We start from the raw sequence: 8,285 nt of genomic DNA, 5'->3' as shown, positions 1-8,285 counted from the left end.
GTGAGTCGACAGACTCAGTAAGAAAAGCATAACATAAACATATAACTAACTGAGGTTATAACCTGGCGCGCATACACCTGATCATAACCCTAATCCTGTGTCCCACACGGTGTCGAGTCTAGAACGTTCATAAGACAATACTATCGACCATAATGTCAGCCTATACTCAATATGCTAGTCATAGTCTAGCCATATTGATGTGACAGAATCGATCAGTATTCTAGCCAACATACATTTATCAATAATCAGTACAACTCTATGTATACTATTATTGCTATCAATGTAATCTAACAGGCAATAACACATGTACGCTAAACATGTAATAACATATGCATGATAATATACTAATCTTACCTTAATTTTGAATTCAGGTGTGCCGGTCAACCTGAGTGGAACAACTGCTCGGCGAATTATAGGCTCCTAAATTACATCGATATCAACACACATAAGTGACTTGCTAAATTACAACCGGGACTAAGGTTTAAAACCAAAACCCTATCTACTGTAACTTAATATAATAATATCCCAATCTAGCAGGGAATCAACTAACTAGAAACCTGAAACTGACACGAAACGACAAGCTGAAAAACTGATTTTCACCCCCATGCTGCAAAATCTGGGTAACCGGTTTCACAAGCAGTGTGAAACCGGTTAGCCGGTTTTACCCAGAAAACCAACAAAAAACAAACCCCTAACCAAATCATTTCCAAACTCAACCAAACTTTCCAGACCTGCATATTATACCTCAATAAACGTATTCCAAGCAACAAAACAACAATCAAAGCTCAGAATCAATTTTCGCCATTAAAGCTTCAAACCTGAGTTCTAAAACTCAAAACTTGGCTAAACCTTCAAACAACTACCAATTCATGCTTAAAACAACATAATCTAACATATCTAAACTGCAGAAAACAATAATCAACACCAACAACAACTACAGTAGCCAAAACATCATTTCATGCAAAATTTCTTTTCTTACAATTCAAGAAAACATAAAGAGAAGAGCTAAGAACCTTTACCTTGATTAAAATCACTTAAAACCCTGTTGAATTTCCTTGAATAATTGAAGAACAAAGTGAACCCTAGCTGCTCCAAGGGTGGAACAAAAGAGAGAGAGGGAGAGAGAGAGAGAGAGAGAGAGAGAGAGAGAGAGAGAGTTTGAGAAAAAAAAGCTTTTCCTTTCAATTTTTCTTATTTTTTTGGAAAAATAGGTTAAATGAAACAAATAAGTGATTTTATTAAATCCTTTTTCAGCCAAAAACTAACAATTAAATTCAGATTATTAATTCAAATTAAACATTACTAAAGACAAAAGACTAATGGGGCAAAATGACACTTTTGCCCCTCCCACACTAGAAGTCATAAAATGGCACTAAGGGGTATTTTGGGAAATTCTAAAATCCCGACTATTCTCGACATTCCCAATGTCTAAACTATTGTCCCGATATACTTAAAATACTAAGATGTGATTCTAATAGCCATACACCGCGTTCCAATGTTGTCGGGCACAAGACATGCAAAAATTATGAAATTTCTATATGTGACATAAAAATGCATTCTGAATTCAAATAAATCATCATAAATAATTAATTCAATATTAATAATTAATTTCCATAATAAAGCCCTAATTATCTGCTAATTTCCAAATTAAAGCTAAGCGGTCTTTACAACTATCCCCCCTTAAAAGGATTTCGTCCTCAAAATCTAACCTGAATAACTCTGGATATTGAGTCTTTGCAAATATGATATATGCATCAGCAAGAGTGTGCAACACAAATTGGGAGAGTCCATATGTCATCGAATTAGTAGTTGGAGTTGGAGTCTATAAATTGGCTCGACTTGATGGCTCGCTAATAAAGAACTACTTGAACGTAGAATATTTGCGATCCTACAACCAATAAATAAATGATGTAAGTTGCATTACTAATGTAAACTTTAGACTTCAGTTACGAATAAAGAGAATCATTTATATTAAGCATTACTAATGGCATTTATGTATGATTAACTGGAATTCATTTCAAATTTTTTTGAAATTCAAAGGTTCTCAACTAAACCTCTTTGACGAAAATGGATTCAAACCGTTATAACTCCCTGACTAAACCTTTTTGACGAAAGAGGGCTCGAATCGTTATAACACCTTCATCAAACCTTTTTGACGAAGAGGGGATCAAACAACTATAATTTTTTTATTTAAAACCTATCCGACGGGAAAGGAAAATCAAAAGTTATAACTCGCGTAAAAAACTGAATACTAACAGTTCTCGTGAGCTAGGAAAGTACAAAACGAGGCGTCACGATGCCTTGATAAAAGTACTTAAACCTAGAAAGAGGATAGATAATATAAGTTTTCATACGAGAAAATTAAAAATATACAAAGTGATAAAATCCTTAAAGCATATTTAAGTTTGCTTAAGGAAGATTATAACTGCTATAGCGAGGTAGAATTCACAACTGCTCGAAAATCGAAAAGTCTAGTAGATTACCAACTACTTAAACAGGAAGATTACGAGCAATGGAAAAACCCAAAAGTACTGAACATTTGATCAAAATATTGTTGATTACATTGTGAATAAAAATGCAAGCAAACACAAATTTATTAAGTTCGAATGAAAACAGTACAAGGCATTTAAGATAAGAAAAAACCTAAAACTGGTTACAAACTTGTCTTTACAAAAATGCCACTAGAGGCAAACCATTAAGTCATCTTCCTAAACAGAGGATGAGAGGGGAAGCTGATGAACTCGAAAAAGACCGACTTCATATAGCCTGAGAAAGACAGTCTACACGTAGCTCAGAAAAAGAACGTCTACACATAGCTTGAGAAAGACTGGCTACATGTAGAGAGCCTTGATCTCTGCACAGACCTCATTCTCCTCATCATCAGATCCCATTTCTTGAAGCCGAGATCTTTTTCCTAGCCTCAGGAAATTCTTCGATGCTAGAAAGAGGTTGGCACCAAGATCTTCTTGTTGGGTTTTATGCCCTAAATAAAACTCCATTTCAATGTAATCTATTTTATTCAACATCAATAAAGAAACAGAAGTATTTTTCATTCATTTGTGTCTGTTTTGGTTCACTTTATCAATTGCTTGTCTATTTGATTTATAAATTCATCTTAAACCATTTTCACATACTTGATCCTGTTTATTGTGTTGTCATCACATTGGAAAGTAAACATGACTATGTGAATAAAGTTTCCTAGATTTATCAGACACAGGGTTTTACTGATATGATAATCTACAACAAGAGTTTACTTGTATTTGGAGAAATGCTATGTTCTTTCCAGAACATTGGTTAAAGTAAAGCTCAAGTGGGATGCATGGAGTATGCATCGGAAGGGACCGATACTGAAGTTTGACTTAGATTTAATTAAATTTACCGTAAAATCTATTCAAGTCAATATCGCCTAGTTGATCCTAGATCAAATGTTCTTAATCCTGTTATGATTAGGCTCAATCTTGAAAGGCTATTCGTGTTCTTTGATTTGTTAGTTAAGCCTACTTTTAGGTCAGGGTGATACGTACATTTTGGGAACACGGTAGTGCAATTGAGTGGGAGCGCTAGCATAAACATGGAATCTATAGCTTCTATCTGGCGAATAGTAAGCAAAGGATGATCTCCTTCGAGCTTGACCAAACGAACATAAATGGTGGAGTACTCATTTCACATAAGCTGAAATATCATTTATACGGGGTCAAGTGTTTTAAGGATAAAATACATAGTAGGGTGTTACGGTAATCTAATCCCTTTACAGTGTAGATCATGCATATAGAGGATCATTGATCACATTAGGATTATAACAATGGATAACTAATGATGCGTCTATATGGTGGAACATATAGAGCATTCTATATACCGAGAGTGCAATTCTAAGTTCTATGCGTGGATTCAACGAAGAATTAATAAGTTAGTGAATTTTAGTGCTAAATTCTAGATCTACTTATTGGAAGCTCGGTTATATAGACCCATGGTCCCCGTACTAGTTTAGATAATATTGTTTGTAAGACTCATGTAATTGGTTTTGATTAATCAATTATAATTCTCAAATTAGACTATGTCTATTTGTGAAATTTTCACTAAGTAAGGGCGAAATTGTAAAGAAAGAGTTGTTAGGGGCATATTTGTTAATTATGATACTTTGTATGGTTCAATTAATAAATATGATAAATGACAATATTATTTAATAATTATTTATAGTTATTAAATAGTTAGAATTGGCATTTAAATGGTTGAATTAGAAAATTGGCGTTTTTGAGAAAATCAGATACAAACGTGTTAAAATTGCAAAATTGCAAAAAGCAAGGCTCAAACCCAATAAGCCATGGCCGGCCACTTTTTTAGGCATTTTAAACTAATATTTTTCATTATTTTAATGCCAAATAATTCAAACCTAACCCTAGTGGAATGCTATAAATAGATAGTGAAGGCTTCAGGAAAATTACACTTTTCATTCAGAAAAACCTGAGCCTCTCTCTCTACCTTGGCGGCCACCCTCTCTCTCTCTTCTTCCTTGATAATTTCGAAACACCTTAGTGATTAGAGTAGTGCCCACACACAGCAAGTAATACCTCAATCATAGTGAGGAAGATCGTGAAGAAAGATCATCAGCGAAGGAGTTTCAGCATCAAAGATTCAGAGAAAGAGATCCACGTTCAGATCTTGATAATACTCTGCTACAGAAAGGATACAAGGGTTAGAGATCTGAACGGAAGGAGACATTTAATTCCGCTGCACCCAATGTAAGGTTTCTTAAACTTTATACGTGCTTATTTCATCGTTTTAGAAAGTTCATATTTAGGGTGTTAATAAACATACTTGTGAGTAGATCTAAGATCCTGGTAAAATAATTTCCAACACTTCTGGCATAGGTTTGGGTCTTGGGTTGGCTGGATTCTTTGATAGAAACCACGCCAATTCCCTTCCCAGCTTCATTTGCAACCATGCCAACCTTCCTCTGAAATTCTTTATCAGCCTGAGGAGGACCTTTAAGATCGCTCACAAGATCTGTACCCTCAGGGATCACTTGTGAGGATTTCCCATGGAGGGCTATGAGTTTCCTAGTTTGGATTAGTCGGAAGCTCCTCAGCCTTGGAATTCATCGTTTCTGGCTCCGATTGAGGCTTGAAGTCCTTGGAAACAAATGGAAATGGGTTGGTGTGTCTGGATGTTATGAGTTTGGGAGGATGAACTTCTGAACTTAGAAGGGACATTTTGGCAGGAAAGAGATGATCCATTCTGAAAATGGATCTCACTAAAGAGCCAGAGGTTTATGAAAAATGACAAGCTTGAGCCTTTCTTTTATACACAAAGTCCAGTGACAAGAAAGCTATGTATGGAAAAATCCAACGATTGGGAGAAGTGCAGAATATGAAGAGACGATTCATAATGACTCTCGAAACTGTACAATCGCATGAATCAAAAAAGCTCTTTTTACTAAAAAAGAACTTTTTAAGGGGCAATTGGTATGCCTGAAATTCGGCTGGAGGACACGTGTCAAGATAAAGGGAATGTGAATCGATGCAATAGCTTTTTATAGAATAACTCATTAATTACGTAAGTATCAGAGTGTATTTGTAACCCGCTGACTGTAAAGTCTTAGGCTAGGAATTAATGTACAAACTGGCGCTTAGTATATTAGCGAGAAACCATATGTCACTAAATATGATTAGCGAGGCACCGGAGAAAGCGACACGTATCAATTATGAAAGTCCTTAGCATGCAATGAACAAACTAAGTATAAAAGTTGGATTAGCTCAAGAACAAGTAAGCGAGGTGACCCTCTCGCTATGGGAAGACTTCCTGTAGCTTTATCCAGCTAACGGTAACAAGGCTTACAACCCTAGCGAGTCAGAAGAGGTCTTTGCAAGTAAGAACCGCGATCGACACCATACATACATCGTCGACCTCAAAAAAAAGAATGGCCCTAGCTCGCTATTGGGATCGCGATAACCAAGTTAACGCTAAGACATACAATAATTAAAGACGTATTTAATACACGATTGTTTTCACCAAGTAAAAGCGGGAAAATCACAACTATACAATTTTCAAATCATAAACCACATTTACACTACATGATATCTAATTCAAATCCCATGATTTTAGCGATGATTGTTTTAAACATATTCTAGTCAACTTTGTAATTAACTGTCCACTATGTAATTATAAATAGTGACAGACAAGCTCAAAAAATGGACGAAAAATCTCTTACAAGAGAGGCCTTAAAAAAACATAATTAGAAATCTGAATAAGATTGAGTCCTAGACTATGTAGAATTTTAACTACAAAACCACGTAAAAAACCCTTTGTTCATATATTATTTTTCTATAGCTTTTATTTTTTCTATGTGAAATTATTACCGTGATGCTCAAATTTAGTTAACAAAAATATATGTTAACACTTACATCTTGGGAACATGGCAGTTCAATTGATTGGGAGCGCTGATCATAGATATAGAATCTATAGCTTCTATAAGTATTTAGAAGTGAAACGATGATTTCCTTCGATCTTGGCTGAATAGAGATAAATGATTGAGATCTCATTTCAGTAATTATATTAGTTTACTAAAATATTATTTATAGGTAGCTAAGTATTTTAAGGATAAAATCCATTGAAGGGTAGAACGGTAAATTTGTCCCTATTCAGTGTAGATAATCTATAAAGGATCTTAGACTATTAGGATAGGAACAATGGATAATCATAACGTATCTATATCGTGATACATATAGAGCGTTCTATATAAATTAGAGTGTATTCAATTCCAAATCTATAGTGGCGCAAGGCGGAATTATAAGTTCAGAATTTACTTGGTGAATTCTAGATTTACTTATTGAAAGCTCGGTTATATAGGTCCATGGTCCCCTCACTAGTTGAAATAATATTGCTTTTAGACTCAGTTTATTGGTTTTAATTAATCAATTATAGCTCTAAAATTAGACTATGTCTTATTTAAGAATTTTCACTAAGCAAGGGCTTAATTGTGGTCAATTTATTAATTAAGAGACTTTGTATGATCTAATTAATAAATTACATAAATGATAATTTTATTTAGTAATTAATTATATTTATTAAATAAATAGTTTTAGCATTTCTAGGATTGAATTGGAAAATACGGTATTATTGAAAGAGGAATAAGTGGTTGAAATAAAGTGGCAAAATTGTAACTAGAAAGTGGTCCCATTATTGTGTACGACCCTGATGTTATTTTTGCCTAATATTTTATTCTTTTTTAATCCATATAATTCAGCCCTAAGCCCTAGTTGAAACACTATAAAAAGAACATGATACTCTCACTCATCCAACTATTGTCAACTTGATGCGTTCAACCAAATCAAACCTAGTTTTCTATGTCAGACAACTAGTAGATGAGAGAGTTCCTTCTTTAGTGATTTCAGCCTCCTTCATTGTTCTTCCATATTTGAACCTTGAGTGAAAGAGTGCCATGCCCACACATAGCAAGTCAAGTACTCAATCATAGTGAGTAAGACGGTGGTAACCAAAGCCGAAGGAGAGAAAGAGATCCAGGTTCAGATCTTGATAATGCTTTGCTAATGAAAGGAATCAAGGGATAGAGATCTTGAACGGAAGGAGTCATTATATTCTGATGCAATCAATGTAAGATATTCTTAAACCCTTATGTGTTTATTGTATTGTTTTAGAGAATTCATATTTAGGATGTTAATTCAACATACTTGTTAGTAAATCTAGATCCTGGTAAAATATTCCTAACGATTTCAACCACAATACTGAAGATTTGTCCCAAGAACTTTCCTTGTCTTCATCCAAAATAAGGAAAAAAGTGCTTTTTGGGGATTAAAAAAATCGATTGGGAGGCTACAACGGGGACCCAGCGCCTAGGTTGACCTTGGCACTGGGCCACTTCCATCACTACTTTAGATGAACTCTATCGACATATTCTTAACTATTGCGAAAAATAAAGATATGAGTGCTTTTGGGAAACAAATAGATCCTTTTGGGGGTCAGAACTGGGATCCAGCGCCTAGGTTTACCTGGTGAAGGGCCTAGCTCCAAGGTTGACACTTTGTCTGCTTGGGCAATTTCCAAGGATTTTTTTAGAAGTTTTCTAGGCATATTATCCTTTTTCGATAAAGATTAAGATAAAAGTGTCTCCAAGAATTAAATGGAGTCATCTGGTGGCCAGAAACTTGATCCATCACCCACGTTGACATTTTGTCAACCTGGGTTGTTTCCAATAATTTTCCCTAAAAAGTGTTCCTAGAATTTTTCTACCATCAAAATTAACTAAAATAAAAGTGATCTCGAGGAGT

This window comes from Cannabis sativa, chromosome 3 (assembly GCF_029168945.1).
Source record: "Cannabis sativa cultivar Pink pepper isolate KNU-18-1 chromosome 3, ASM2916894v1, whole genome shotgun sequence".
In the NCBI taxonomy this organism is placed as follows: Eukaryota; Viridiplantae; Streptophyta; class Magnoliopsida; order Rosales; family Cannabaceae; genus Cannabis; species Cannabis sativa.
The sequence above is the reverse complement of the archived record's forward strand: the minus strand, read 5'-3'. Positions refer to the sequence as shown.